We start from the raw sequence: 16,747 nt of genomic DNA, 5'->3' as shown, positions 1-16,747 counted from the left end.
ATAGGTGAAATATGATGACCTCATATCCTCAGCACCTACTGTATAACCGCTGACAGATCATATCTCATCTACATGAGAAAGTAAAATGTGGTCATATAACAAAAAGTAACTATGATTGTGTGTGCCAAAATTTTAAGTGCTATAGCCAAATGCTGTGGACTTAATTATTAACTATCAAACTCAAATAATTTGTATTTCAATGTAAAGTCCAATTAGGTTCATAAAGAATAGATTTCTAAAGAAGCGTAGCAGTCAATTTGTTTTACTTCAGAAACCGATCTTGAGTTTGTGAATTCTAATAGGTGCAATTCTAAAGTGCCCTGCTAATCCTGTGAAACCTTAAATTCTCTTAAATTTTAGTCTGCATTAAACAAAATTCCTGATTTTAACCTATTGCTAGAGAACTGGGGGGAGGTGGAGTTGCTTGTTTCCTGCAAGGCTGAAGTCACATAAAAAACATAAGGGAAAGAGGGACATGACAGAAATCCAGGACTAAATTCTTGCTGTGAGAAGAATTCATTGTGGCATCAACTTCTGATTCCAGCTCTAATTCTTTTCCAGCCTAAACTTTGAATACACCCTCATGTAAGGATTAGCTGAATCTGGTTTTGCATGCTACTTCTTTTGATCACATGTAATTTGAAATCATTACATTTCCTGAACAGACAACTTTTCGCCAAACTTCTTTCATTAAATCTACCAAATACTGTCTGCACTGTTCTTACAAACCACGGTGCAAAATGGCTTTGAAAATGTGTGTCTGTGAAAGAATTTAGCATGAAAAATATCAAAGACAGAGCTACCTGACTTAAAGTCCAATTTCCACACACACCCTGTCCCAAAGAATCGATATATCAGAGTCTCTTGGCTTTTCCATCCAATCTGAGATGTCAAAAATTTGTGTCTCACAGGCTTCCCCCAAAGATGGGAAGAATTCAGTACTCTTAACATAGGTGCCTAAGCCCTGTTAGACACCACAAGTCTCCCACTTGGCCTCCACCTATGAAAGGGTAAGGGTAAGTGCTCCTAGTCCTCTGTCATATCTGTCAGCCTTGTGTGGATTTCGTCGACACCCTGAAGATCTGAAATAGCACTAAAGGTTTATGTACTTAGACATCTTAATCGCTTCTGGAGTGGCGTGGGGGAGTAAAAGCGAGCCCAGTGATTTCACTGAAGTCTGTGTCAGTCTCTTGATTAATTAAGAGACTTTCATTTTTTAATGAAGAAAACATTCTAACAATTTATAGTTACTTTTTTGTATATCTTTGATTTGAGGAATTAGGATTAATTGCTTAAGGAAAAAAAAAACAGAAGTGTCATACTTTTTTCTGAGTATATGATTCATTAGTATATCATCATATTATAAATTTGTGGTGCCGTCTCCTGATAGCTTCACTTGGAGACTGTGACCAGAACTAGCTCGTACTCATATGGGCCATGCTAAAGGAGGAACACTGACTGCACCATGGCAACGTGGAGGTTCACAACCATATATCTGTTCGGATGCAAAAGAGAGCTCATTTCTCCAAACTCCCCTAAGGGAGCCTGCCTTCACTCATTCCAAACATGTGCTGCCTTCATACTGGAGGGGACTGAAAGAGGCCTGGTGGCGCGTTGTCATTTTCTGCTCTACACAGGCAGCAGGGGTAGCAGGCTTTGCTCTGCGCATCCTGGCTCCACCGCTTTGTGCCCAGCAGCCCCAGCTTGGTGCGGTGGGCTGGAGCTGTGGCTTACAGCACCCCTGAGACCTCCCAGGGGTTGTTTCCAGTGGGACCAGCAATATTCTCCTCTGCTGTTGCCCTCCATATCCATCAAGTGTGCCTGATGGATGGCTGTTGCCAGCTGGAGTCTTCCCTGAGGAATGCAGAGGTGCTGCAGTTTGTAAATGTACTGCCTTTCCCTTGTCTTCCTCTTTTGAGGACATAGCTTTAAAGGCAGTTGTCTACTCCCTGCTTCCCCTCTGTAGTCAAATTACACTCAGAAGTTTTCTCGTTCCTTAAAACCATGCTTAACAGGCTTCTCACCTCATTGACCAAAGATTTAGTGAAAGGAACCGAATTAGCATCGTAAGTCCGAAAAATAGACTCAGGGAGGTAGGCAGGCTGGCAATAACAGTAACTTACCGACTTAGATTCAGTGGCATGTAACTTGGCCATCACTATTCTGTTGTGAAATTCATTAAATGGCTTTCTACAATGGCAAAATAGCATTGCATTGGGCTGATATTATTGGGCTTATATTTTCTGTGGGGAGCAGAAGTACACTTGCATAAGCAAGAAGCATCTATGGAAATATAACATTATTTATATAATATTCTTAATCTGTAGAGAATTAATTATGTGTGCAAAGCATGATTAGTATACAAAATATTATTTATGCACACTATACAACACAGTGGCACAGGGGGCTGCTTCGAAAATGCCTGAACTAGAACCAGCTCAAGCCCAGAAGCCTCCAAGTTGCTCTCTTATGCAAGGCTACTGGTAAGGAGATCTTAACAGGTGACTAATGAGCTATAACAAAAAGATATAAATAAAGTACTACTAATATGCTACCTAATACAGGGGTAGTGAGCTATATTTCTAAATAAGAAAGAAAGCAAGCTTTTCCTTCGTTGTTCTCTCCCCCCTACCCCAGCAGTTCATTCGATATTGGGAGATAAATGGTCAGATCAGTAGGAAACACCATCTACATGGAAAATAAAGAAATACTAAAATAAATCACAGTGTCCTGGTCCTTCAAGATTTGTGTTATCAAACCGCATATATTTTCAGGGCTTGTGCTTTTCCTAGCAACTGTGCTGCACACTAAGTGCGCATTTTGCCTTTTAAACATAATTACAAAGATGTGAAAAATGATGGAATTCATGAAATGATGAAATATCATCTGTTAAGATCACTTTGGCCAGAATCTAAGATTCTCATATTCAAGAAAAATATGATATATTGTTCTCAGAATGAAAAACAACTCAAAAAATGTAATAAAGACTAACTGTAAAACTGTTGCATAAATCTCAACCACAGCATTCTTTTGTCTTTGTCAGCTTGTTTCTAGTCCTCAGTGGTATTATTTAAATATGGACCTGGAAAAGTTATAGGCTTTTTTTTTTCCTTTTCTTATTTCCTATTTAAAAAAAATGAAACTTCTGAATTTTTGTTAGTTTGTTTTATTATGAGGTGATAAAGTCTTAATTTCTAGAATTAGACAGGTAAAAAAATGAACAAAGATATGCAAGTTTTTTGAGGTGTTCTTATTAGCAGTGCAAGGGAAAATTTTGCTCAGTACTTTAAAATATAAAAATTTGAAATTTAGTATTATAAGGAATTACCTGTTAATACAAAAAAGTTGTAAACTGTATCCTCTCCTTTTTCACCAGAATTAACCAAATATGAATTATCACATTTATATGGATGTCACTGGGAAACTCAAATTAACAACTTAATAAATTAACTTTATTTTTAGGACATAGTTTTCTTTATATTCACAATGTAATCTCAGCACAACTCCTATGCAGTTACAGAGCAAAGCTAAAAAGTAATATAGTTGGGGAATTTCATGAAGGAATTATTCTAGATTTACTGTAGGTGAGAGCCCAATTTGCCACAGCCTGTAGAATTAATTTTCTTTGTCTATAAAGAATTTTGCTGATCAAGACTGTCTGTGTGGTTTATAACAAATAATTTATAATAAATGTTTTCATTTTTTAGTATATGATGTGTAATAAAGACCCCAAATCATTCAACCAGTGAACATAATTCTAGAACTTTTAATCCCATTACATCTTTTACTAGTGTCTCCTTAGAAAAGAAACATATTTCTGCATTTCAAGTCTGCTGACTTTTATTTTACTGAGAATGTAATGGATTTTTTTCCAGACTGAAGTAAAGAATGATAAGGTTTTTTATTAGCATTGTTATTTTAAACATCTGTGGATTTATAAAATATGGTGCCATAGGATTAGTGCCCTTTAAAAACAATATTTACACTAATTTTTCCTCCTCAGTAGACAAGAACACTGATGATCCCAAAAGATAGGAAGGTAATGCAGGAACTTCACCTTCTATTTCATGGTAAGATGAGTTAGAGTTTGCTTTCTTGGAAACTTGGAAAGTTAGAAAGCCCGTATCTGCAGAATTGAGCAGTTGCACCTTGAAAACAAGGTAACATAAAAGCGCCTCTTGTAATTTATCTCAGATGTGCTCTCCTTTCTAAGTTTTATACAATAAAGGTAGAAGTGCCACCTCACAGAACCCTCCAATCTTTAAGTAGTCTTTCAAAAAGTCTCATGTGCCTCCAGGACTAATATTCCTTAAAAAATCTAAGCAGGATAAGCCTTCTTGCTCAGCCTTCTTACCACCAAGTTTTTTCTTTTTTTTTCCCTTTCCCTATGTCAGATTTCCTCAGCAAACATAATTTGGCATAATCCTTAAAGGATAGCTCAAAGTTTACACTAATTTATACGGATCGAGGAGCTGGTTCAGCCAGCTGCAAGAACAATTTTTCAGGCCGAAGCCTGATTTCCTTCAGCACATTCCAGTATGGGTGGGAATTCTTGGGCTCCCTTTGACTCCCTGTACCATGGTTTTGTTTACTGTTCTTTCCATGATCAGCCCTAAACATTTATACCACCCCCATCCAAACACACGTTTATACCACCTTGTCCAAACACACTCATATTCCTATCTACCATCATCTAGCATTTTAGTCTGATGCTATGTAGAAGTTTCTTTTTAAAGAGTTTCTGGAGTGGGGTTCCACAGGCCTACAATACTCTCGCAGAAAGCACCTGATGCTCTGGTCTTCTTCCTATTTATAATTTTAACTACATTTTGTTTTGTCTCAGAATCACTAGTCTTTCTGTCTTGGAGAGAAATCAGTCTTAGCTCTGGGTGTGGGAAGCTGAGCTGCGGTAGGATTTCCTGATTTTCCAAACTGTTCTTAATATGTGGTTATCAGTAAGCAAAAGTGTCTACAAATAAGTAAGTGTGCAGGTTCGCTCTGACCCTGCAAACCTGAGGTTTGGTCGTAAAACTAATATATATCCTAAGGAGTACCAACAGAGAAGTCTTTTGCTTGAATCTCTCTGTACTATAAAAACTATATTTTGGAAGAAATCATTTTTCTGGTCTCATGTATACTGCAACACTGTATTTCCAAATATATATATATGGAGTATATATAGTATATGTGTATAGATGTCTTTTTTAACATTACTTTATGTTCTTATTGCATGTGCTATAACATTATTATAAAAAACTCCTTCATACTACATAAGACTTTTATAAATGGTGAAAAGAACACTAAATCCTGTGATTTTCTTGTTGGCTAAAATATTGTTAATAAAATATTAAATGTATGAAAAGGTAATAAGGAAAATATTTCTGAAAAAGTATAGCTTTGTATCTCCTATGAATGAAAAAAGATTTTACCCAAGTGTTAGGTTTCTCATATTTTCTCTCAGATTTCAGCCCTAATGCATGTTCAGTCATAGTCACATGAGTAGTCACAATGAAATTCCTATTTCTTGATAGTTAAAATTAAGTTTCATTAAGTATAATAAAATGATTAAGGATAACATCCTTGGGATCTTACACATAGACCAGTACCAAGCTTTTCTTCTGCTTCGTTCTATGAATTTGTCCAAGATATTCTAAGGGGAATGCTTAACATTCATCAAGTGAAGCTTGAACTTACTTTTGAAGAGAAAACTCTCATGGATTTAAGAAGGTGGAAAATTAGATCCATTGGGAAGGAAAATTAACAGTCTTTTTTAGAGATAAAGAATTGCCACCCCAAAAGACACTTCTGACCCTAACTATGTCTTTTTGTTGTACTGAACTGTTTAAAACAAGTCCAAACTGGGTCCCATCACTTTTAATAAGGATACATTTGAGGAGATGGATGAATTCTCATACAGAAGAGGTAGGTGAACTTGTACTAACTGTGGGTGGTGCAGTAATTAAAAGTCAGAAAAACTGCACTTTCTGACAGTTCATTAGACAAAACAGTATGTGGAAAATGTCCTGTCATGTCTGATTGCTACAGCTGCTTGGATTTCTCTGTTATACTGGGACATCAGCTATTCATAAACCAGCAGGAGGAATTAATCTGCGGAAAGATGAACTTCCTACTTTACACATACCCTTCTGTGTGATCAATGTCTCCAGTCTTTGATGGAAACCTATAACATAGCTAAGAGACATGGCAAATATAACAGTAGAAAACCTACATCTAGTGGTAGCATTAGAGTTAGTGAATTGCTCCAACAACATTACTTAGATGTGTAATGCTATCTGAGTGAGATTATATTGTGTTGTCTATCAGCATAATTTTTACATATACATTACTAAGCAGTTCCAGATGTGAAATTTGAGCTAGAGCTACTGGTGCTGAAACCTTCTTGTTTCATCTCATGGTATGTAAAGAAACTTGCCCCAGTACATATGTCGGGTGTCTTACAGAACAGCAGCACAACGCAACACACTGATTTTCTGTTCTTCCGAATGCTGATATGCAATTTACTTTTTCTGTAATAAAACAAGAGCAACAAGGCAATTTGTAGCTAGGAGGCTTCTAGGCTTGAGCTGGTTCTAGTTCAGGCATTTTCAAAGCAGTCCCCTGTGCCACAGCTGCACACTTGACCACTAGTTTCAGGCAGGACTGGGATTTCAACTGAAGCATCTGATCCTGGGTTTACATATGACTGACTGAAATCACAGTCTTGTTCAGTTCTGAACGACCTCTGCATTTCAGTACAGGCTATGTTGTTTGCCATGACCCTGACACTGCAAACATTTATGCATATGCTTAACTTCATCAACATTAGTAGCTATATATCTTTTGACGAAAACGCATATTAATTGTAACTGTTGAATGCTCATCGCATGAACATACATTATTTTTTAAGGACTGCTGGGAAATCCATGCATGATTTGCCTGAGGCTTTAGAATTTCTAATATCCTAAGTTTTTGTTTCAGGAACTACTTCAACACCAAGAAGCCTTGCCTGCTTCAGCATGCACATACTGCCTCATGCTTTGAGGCATCTAATTCATCAGACTTGAGTTTGCTCTACAGAGGCATGATCCATGGCAAGGTAATTTTTATGAAGGACATATTTAATGTGTTTCTGGACGCTTCTGGAAAATGGTGGGAGACTCTTGCACATCATATTTTACTCATGGCATTTTGAAAATTTTAAAATAAAAAAACAGATCCACAGAAAATCACTAAGGCCCAGGAGATGGATTCTCTTGTATAAAATTTAAATGTAATAAGTAAAATAACCTACTCAGCGTGCTTTGGTGGCTACAGTGCTTGCAAAGTAGTTTTGCATGAGTAACAACATTGTCCATTAGGCTAAGAGCCAACAGAGCATTATGTAAACAGGATCTGACTGATCTGTAGGAGGTATCTGCACTCTGACATGGAGGATTAGTTGTGGTCTGCTGCCACTCCCTGCGACCAGTACAACTGGATGCAATTTTGTAGTATAGCCACAAAAGCAAAGACATGAAGGAAAATAAACAGGGCATGATGTTTTTCCAAGATATTCTGTGAATGCATACAAAAGATATAATTTGGATACATAAGGTATGAATTTTCAAAAGTAGTCAGCATTGGTGTAAATCCTCCATTGATTTTAGTAGCAGCAGGACTAGGCTGATGTTGTATGATGCATTTGAAAAGGCTGACTTTAAGCAGAGGGAATTTCATCTTTTGAAGCAACCTCTGTGGTCAGTGGTGAAAGACAGCCCCTACCAAAGGGATAGTTCAGGGCAGAAACCCAACTTCAGGTGCTCTGATTTATCCTTTTGAGGAGTTTTCTCTCTTCTTTGACCTTAGAAGGCAAGGAGAAAAGTATTCCTAGAACAAAATTAATTTTAAAAAAAAGTAATGTTAACTGTGAAAATCTCCTGAGTGCTTTTCAAAAACAATGCCTAAAAGGCTCTATTCATTACTCATTGTATTGATCAATATTTATGTTAAAAAAGCTCCGCAGGCTTCAGTGAAGCTTTATCAACAGAAGACAGTGATATATTGCTGAATCAAACCCTAAATCATATAATTATTAGAACCATACCAAGTGTTGTTTGTTTCTATCCAAGAATACAAAATAAGGGTGGAAAGAACATTGATAAGTCTGACTGCCAGTTTTCTTAGCCCTAGTGCAGAAAGAACAAAACCTAAGTGGAAGTGACTAGGTGTGAATTCTTCAATTTATTGGGAGTATGCTGAGTGTAGCATTTATCTTTTTTGGGCAGTGAGTCTTTTCTGCAGCTTCTGTCTCATACCAAGGCTCCTCCCTTAAAGGTCAGCTTGGGTTTATTAAATCCAGTCTAGCTGTGCAAGATCGATTTTGTCTAAAAAGAAATGATGCTGAGATAACTAGAGCATCTCTAGTATTATATAGTGACTCATATGCAAATCCGAAATCATATTATACGTATTTTAGGAAATAATAATCTACTCCTGCATTTGGCAGCCATGCTTAGGAACCGAAGACATGGCCTATGCTTTTTTTCTGGTATTGATTACTTGAATTTTAAGGCAGTTCTACAAAGTTATTTCTATCTTTCTATCTTTGTCTCTAGAACCTATGTTTTGACTATTGCACTATAACACACAGAAATTCTAAATCTCTTTGGATGTCACAAAGTAGCGCACAGGGGTAAAACGTATTAACTTTAGTCATTTTTCATTCTTCTGAGTTTATTTTTATGTATTGTTCTATATCATATCAGCATCTTCCAGAAGATAAATCACATTTTTTAGGGTTATTGATGCTTCATAAAAATCAATAGATTATTTTAATCTCTGTCTCAAAGCTTAGATGGAAGGTTGTGGCTTGCAAATTGCAAGCGTGAGTTTAAATTTCTCAACAAAGCAACAGTTTAACCTTTTAGTTTGCTCCTAATCTTATTACAGGCCTCCAGAGGCTATATTTACCTTCAAGGCAAGTGAAGGTTTTGAACATATCAGTAAGAGGAATTAAACAACCCTATAGCAAAGGAGCATGAAGAGGAATTGTGAAAGGGTTTCAGGTTTAGGGTGAGCACCCAGATTACTGTATCCAACCTGTCACTCAAATTCTCGTTACGGTCTCAAGGTCAAACACTCTGACCAGAATAAGTTAGTGCACAACTGCACTTTACTTTTAACACTGCTGCAGATGAACATCTTTATTCTTTGCAAGATTCCCTTAAAAGTATAAATGCTTCCAACGTATTTCTAAGTGGTAAATTTTAGTGGGACATGCAAGTCATTTATTTTTTCTTTTCTTTTTTTAGGGTTGGAAACAATGCATCATTGATGGGCTGAAAGATTGAAATCCTCTTTTCATCTAAATACTGGCACCAGCAGTCAATGCTTACTGTAGGTTTCAAGGATATGTTTAGAGTCTTTGGAAAAAAAGGGAAAGAAAAAAATGCAATCTTAGTAGCAAAAGCAATTGCTGACATAAAAGGAGTATCCTGATAAAAAGAAAGAAATATAAGTGTATCCAGATTCTGCAACTGGATCTGCACAGACTGATTCTGGCACCAGGTTTCAAACACATGGGTCTGACTACAGAAGCATGACTGGAGTGGAAAAATCCAGGCTGCAAGTGCATATGCAAGGACCCCATTTACATCAGCTGGAGCCATGCTCAGTTATAGAATTTCTAGGCAGAAACTATACCATGTTTTATATATGTAAAATCTTCAGCTTCACACAGAATCTTTTAACTGTGACACTTGGGTGCCACTGCAGTAATAATCAAACAAGAATTATGTAGTATAATGTTGGAAAAAGTATATGTATAGGCTGTCATACATCTTACATAACTGCTTGCCGTCTGAAGTTTCCTTTACCTGAGATGAGAAAACAGAAGATAAAATTTGGCAAAATCTGTCATGACGGACAATTTCTTTTCTAGTGAGAGCAAGAACTGAACAAAACTGAAATACCTGGTACATTCGCCTTGTGCAGATGGAACCAGCAAAATCTTAGGCAGTTTTGATCTAGCAGGTATTCTTAGTCAACAAATAATAAATTAACTTATGCCTGTTTAGGTAGAAAGAAACTGCTATAGCAATGTACATTTTATATTCAGCTGTGGTGAGATGATATATTTTATGCCAAATGCCAACAGCACTCGCTAGAAACCCAGAACTACAGTTTCCTCCTTACATTTATGCTGAGAAGTGTGTGCTCCATTTTTCATCTTTTTCTATTAAAAGGTATGAGAAATTATCATTCTTTGACCTGATCATGTGATTCTGTAACCTGTAAAGACAATACAGTCCATAAAAGTAAATAGAAAACACTTTATCTAACCATTACTGTATACAAAACAAAATATTCTTATTGCAGGGCCATTCAGAAAATGAATTACTGTGCCTCTAATCTTTATAGCAGTGCAATTTCCTCTTTTATATGCTCTATTTTCCTCAGTATTTACTGCAGATAAGACACTGCACCACACAGCACTTATAAAATAATCTTTATTATTTTAAGCCTCCTTTTTCTTTGGCACTGGAAAGTTTCTTTGGCAGCTCTTGGTTTTCAGCCCTCTCCCTTTTTTGGATGTCTGAGCTGTGTTTTTCTAGCAAAAGCTACTGAATCTTTTCTTTTTAATTCTGATCTTATATTCCATTTTATCCAGTGAAAGTAAGTTTTAAGCTGTGTCTGGTTTCAGAATAGCTTGAACTTTCATTTGAAATTTTCACTATATATAATTTAATTTGACAGAGTGCTTCATACCATAATCACCATTTCTTTCAGGGGAAAAAAGTGACTAGCACTAAAAGTTACTGGTGTTATTCCTGACAATTTTTTTCAAGATGGGTAGTGAGTTAGGGACTTTGAGGCATAGCTGCCCTAACAAGACCCAATTTCATAAGTGGAACACAGTGATTTTTTAAAAAAACAGAATCACTAGAAGGGTACATGGAGTCACAGGTCAGTTTTAAGAATTAAATCTTATGATCCTATTAAGTTGATAAGTCATTGTGTGAACACTCCATATGAATCCTGTGAGAGATCTTGCTTCTGCATAAAAGCCAGGAGTTTAAAGAAAGCCATCATTTCTCACTGACTTGATTCCAGATCAAACCATGAGTGCATCTTCTGTGCCAGATGAATTGAACCTTTACATTGTGCAAGCTATGAAATAAGCATATGCACAGTGGTACACAATTCAGTTTTTCCATGGATACTCACTGAAGACCAGTCCTGGTTTTCTAGACGACAAGCAGTCCTGTCTACCACTACCTAAAGACAAATAAACTGCCACACTTTGTGATAGGTTTATAGGTCTAGAAGTCAAACCAGCAGGTCTCCTGTATTTCCATTCATGTTGGAAAAAACTATGTTCCCTTGTGCTTCAAGCTCATTTGTGCTTTGTTTGAACAAAATAATAAAATAAAGGCAGAGTTCAATTTTAAAAGAAATGTATTTAATTTTTTTTTCCAAAAGATCATATCCAATTTTAACGTATATTTGCCCTTTGTCCAGATCAGCCTAACAGTTCCAAAATCACTGATTTGGTATGCTGTTCCGTATAATTTTCCAGCTAGTCAAGTACTTAGCTTTTCAAGTGTCCTATTGGACAGGATGTCAGACATAGGTCAACTGAAAATCATTTCATACTGAGGAAGCAGATCAACATTAGTAATCAGCATGGCACAATCATGGAATTGTTTTAGGCCAAGATTTTTGAAAATGGATACTTAAAATTTTGTTTCTGAAGTCCAGACACAGGTGCCTAAGTAAAGAAGTATGAAGCCTAAGTCAGCATGGACTTTCAGTATCCAGTATAAACATTTTAGCCTTAGAGTATACCTGTTTTTCATTATTCTGTTGATGATTCATGTTCCAGACTCATCAAATGCCAGTTAGGCTTCAGAGTCTACTAAATAAGATCTAAACAAAAATGGATCTTATTACTGTTGTTGCAAAGCTCTGTTCTGCTGTTCTTTCCATGGTGACATCTCGTATAATGAAAATTACACGCAGCAGGAGAGCACTGTTAGCTGAAGGAAGGACAGAGGGCAGTGCTGGAGAAGTGAGATTGAGCAGTAGGTATTTGGGATGAATATGGCAAGAGTTATATAAGCAACCCATTTGGCTGCACTTTTCCCTCATTTTCGTTGGCTGTGTTGGTTGGCAATGTTGGGAAAAGGTGACTTCAACACTAAGCCAGTTAATTGTTGGAAGAAGAGTTGGAGAAGAGTGAATAAGAAAAAAGAATCAGAAATGTGGCATGCACAGCTGAGTCAAGTGAACTTGCACTGTCCCACTGAAGGGCCTTTTTCTTATCATTGACTTCCTGTAGAGCATATTATTTAGAGAAAATTCAGCAAGATCATCCATGTATCAGCAAGACACAGCTAAAGAAACATTCAGCTGTTGATGGACCATTTTACACAATTGTCCAAAGGCCCATCCAGAATCGGACTTCATTGTTTTAAATACACAGAAATAGACAAAATATAGTTCCTGGTCTGGAGAAAAACAAACAAACAAACAAACAACAGGGTATGAAACAGAAAGAACATAACATGAAAGCCTGCAAACATAGTGAAGTGTTGGCGTAATTTTGTTGATTAAATATCCATTCAGTATGAATATAACCAAAACCAGCATAAAAATTTAATGGACTGTAGAAAAAAATAATCAAATTCAGCAGCCAATAGCAAGATTTTTTGCTCTATCTTACACAAAATTTTATTTTTTCTAAAAAGCTGATTTTGTTACCTTACAGAAAATATCACTTGCTTTTTAGATAAATGTTGGCATACTGTTATTATTATTAATAATAATGATAAAGTGTACCCTAGGAAATACAGGTCATCTTAATTTAATTCTTAATTCTTAATACAACACACTTTGCATTGATATCAGTATATAATAATAATAATAGAAATATAATATCAATATAACAGTGTCCCTGAACTTATGTAGCTCCCTAGTAACTCATTTTATTATGTACAAGAAAACACAGTCCCTGTAAACTGGGTTGACTTGGATTTGGAAAGACAATAGTAGATACTTTTGCTGATGTCCATGTAATGTACATTATTTTCTTTCCCAAAGCAGCAGGATTTATTATCTCTCAATAATGTTGTATTAGTGCCAATAATTCTTTTGCAAATGCCTTGTCTCCTGCTGAGCATGAAGATATTATAGAAATCTGTGCAGCATTATAATCCACCACATTTCTAAATGCTTTTTATAAATTACTCTGAAATGTAAATCAAAATGGGGGAATAAATTTTATATACAAATTATTATGCTGGTTCCAGCTCTAAGCTTCTGAATAGTGTACCTGAACTTAATCAGTGTTCCTTTATGTCTTTAACTGTGTCTAGTATTTAGTCTCTAGATAGTCTTAAATAGTTTGGCATTGGCAAGAAAGTATTTTATTTTCCTTTCATACTTTGGCTGGATAATCAAATGCTTAGCCAAGAATGATAAAAAGAACCTCTGGTTGTCTCTTTCCAATCTGTCATTCTTTCATTCTCTGCATTTTAAGAACGCTGATTATCAACCCTTGATTTTTCACTAGTCCCTAGCCTAGATGGTTCAAACACGAAAGGTTGATGCAGAACAGTGACACATCTCTGCAATGGGAGAATGCAAACCTGAATTTCCTGCCCTGACCCAGCAGGAGTACTTCAGCAGTCAGCACTGTGTTCATTGTAATGATGTGCTTCAATAAACAACTTCAGTTTTCAGAGCTCAACCACATACTTGGCTCTTAAACTGCCTATTTGATGCAAGGGGGATCTTTCCTCTGTATGCATTTGTTCAAGCTGATTAGGGCTTTCACTGTTATATAACGGAAGAGCCTGTAAACCCACAAATTGTTTATCTTTCCACTGGGAATGATTTGGACTCCTCCTCCTTCGCTGTCACTGTTTGTGGTTATCACAGACAAAACATAAGAGCAAATGAACATAAGGACAGTTGTACCACATCAGGTTAAAGATCTACCTAGCTTAGCTCCTGACTATGCCTGACATCAGATGCCTAGGGAAGAGTAAAAGAGTATGGCAAATGTGTAGAAATACTTCCTTAGGATTCCTACAGCCACTAGGAATTTGAAAATCAAGATTTTTTTTTTTTTCTGAGAAAGAAATGGTGTCTTTCCAATTAACAGTCTTGTTAGATATTCTTAATGTTTTCCAATCATTTTTTTTCAAATGATGTAGACAATATCCACAACACTCTGAAGCAAGAAGCTTCATGGCATAATGGCATGTTGTGTGAAAAGCTACCCAATTTTATATATTTTAAATTAGTTTCATCTAACAGCATCTCATATTTGAACAAGCAAGGAACATTTACTCACTTTTCCAGGCTAAACAAGCCCGGTTTCCTTAACCTCTGCTCATATGTTATGTGCACCAGCCCACTAACCATGTTAGTAACACTCCATTGGACTGTAATTTATCAATGTCCCTTTTGCACTAGGAGTCCTAAAACTCTTGACATTAGTTCATATACAATCTCATAACTGTTGAATAGAGGACATCAGCAAAGCTTTCATGCAGCCCATCAGACTATCTGGCCCTGAAGGACTGAGGAGAGCAAAACACTTCCTTGAGATGAAGGGAGAAAAAATCCCATTTGGTTTGGATGGGTTTATTTTCATAAACTGAGCAGCAGACTGGAGGCTGCTGTGGGGATAGCCTGATGCAGACACCTCGGATGCAGCACGAGTGTTAGGAGATTGTGCAAAACTTGGATAGCATCCCTCAGGAAGCAGATGATGAAGAGCAGATGCATGTGGGCTGCTAACAGTAAGTCTGTATTGCTAAATGAAAGAGGGCAAAGGTCCAGCTGCTAGTCCCAAAGTCAAATGGCATAATTAATTTACAACCATAGTGCTTCAAACTAGCTCATTCTAGAGCAGACTGATTTAATTCACCCCTCTTAGCAAATGACATTTGGTGGCACTGTGGCCCTTAGCCTAAATTACTGTTTTGGGTGATTTCTCAGTTCAGAGTGCCCCAAATCATTACCACGTTTGCTGCAGTACTCCCGAGTGCTGTTTTTATAACCCACAGTTTTACAGAACTGCTTGTATACAACATGAAAAAAACTCACATTGCATGAGAGCCTAGAGCTTCTCTGTTACACAAATTAATTTATCCTGTTTCTAGCTGTTAGAAGTGAACAAAACAGTTCTTACTATTTGTTATGGATATGCAAGAACTAGTGAAATTAATATGAAGTCATGGATTAGATTATCCCCTGCGGTACATTAATGTGTCAGTTTTCTCAAGTAAATTGCTATTGGCATTATCTTTGGGATCAACAATATGTATTGTGTATTAATAATAATATTGTTTATATGTATATATTGTTAAAACTATAAAAGCTTGACTCATTTTTGTTATTTTCATTCTTGATAGTAATTGTTAACCAGATGTTCTCTCTTATGGATATCTAGCTACTTCTCAGTGTTTTGTTAGGAATGAGTCTATAATTGTCTTGTTAAGATGTATTATAGATAATTAATAATTTTACAAAATAAATAAACAGATTTATTTTCATAATTTTCTTCTGATACAGTTCAACCCCACCATATCAGTGTTCTCAGCCATGTGTAAACTATCAAACATTGAAATCAATGGTAGTGGGCACTTATACAGTCCTACTAATTTTGTCAATTACCGAGCCACTATTCATGTACATTTAGGGTATGATTTTGATTGACTATGTTACCTGTTCCCCTTTTTACTTCTTGAAAGAAAATAAACTAATGGAATGCAGGATCAGATCTTATACAATATGAGACAGGCAGCAGGAATTTATCCTGGCTTTGGTTATGGATTTCTGCTTGCAAGCACACATTTATTTACTTATTGAGTGCTTTTTGCATTTTGATACATATTCACATAATACTACTTTTCCAGAAGTGTTATGTGAATGTTACATATTGGGAGCTTCTATTTCATACAACAATGTGGCTTCTGTTCTATGTGATTCTGTTTTGTCCAATCTGTATTCTAATTCTGTAACTGGGAGTCAATCCACCAAAGTTAGGAGAGTCCAGGTTTACAATAACATATTTCTTTGGGAAAGTGGCATCCTGTGAGATCATATGATCTCTCCACTGGCTTTAAAGAGACTGTTGATTTAAATTCAGGGCCTACAGCAGAGGTCCTCAAGTATCTTTGCTTAATTTCCTTCAAGAGTAATGTGAATTAGAGGTGCAGACAGAATCTAGGTATTCAAATATAGTTTTATATTCAGCTACTTACAGTATTTTGAACGTGTCCATGCTTTTGACAACACTTATCCAATCATTTACTCGGAAGCAGATTATGTTCATTGTGCTGGAACAATCCACTTTTCTAACACATTGAATCTTTCTATAATAAAAGCAATGCTTTCCCGCATGTAAAGAAATTACTTGTGATTTGGCTCAAGAAAATGAGATGGAGCAATGAAGGAATAACTTAAACTTGACTCTCATGTCCAATATGCACTTTCTCCATAGTACCTTGCTGTAAGGAAAACAAAGCAGTTTGATCGGCACAGACAAAAGCACTTTGATCAGCACAGAGAGAAGAAAGGCAAGAACAAAAAGTATATGGCAGATGTTAACCATCTTGCTTTGTTTTCTAAAGGAAGCTTAGATGAGGTAATTACCCTACATAGGATGAGACATTATCTTATATAGAATACTGCAAAATTCCATGGATGAGTTTTTGAGGTTTCTATACTTTGGTGCATATCTGAAATGATATCT

General features: G+C 36.3%; 1 long non-coding RNA gene across 1 annotated transcript in view; it reads left to right on the top strand.

Moving 5' to 3' along the window:
• Positions 1-15,548, top strand: part of LOC112989574 (uncharacterized) — a 76,061-nt gene extending 60,513 nt beyond the window's left edge. Inside the window, exons 12-13 of the long non-coding RNA XR_010385830.1 lie at positions 6,979-7,096; positions 9,291-15,548. This is a non-coding gene — a long non-coding RNA (uncharacterized LOC112989574). The remainder of the gene's footprint in view (positions 1-6,978; positions 7,097-9,290) is intronic.
• The last annotated feature ends 1,199 nt before the right edge of the window (positions 15,549-16,747 follow it).

This window comes from Dromaius novaehollandiae, chromosome 1 (assembly GCF_036370855.1).
Source record: "Dromaius novaehollandiae isolate bDroNov1 chromosome 1, bDroNov1.hap1, whole genome shotgun sequence".
In the NCBI taxonomy this organism is placed as follows: domain Eukaryota; kingdom Metazoa; phylum Chordata; class Aves; order Casuariiformes; family Dromaiidae; genus Dromaius; species Dromaius novaehollandiae.
This window is presented reverse-complemented; position numbering and strand designations above follow the sequence as displayed.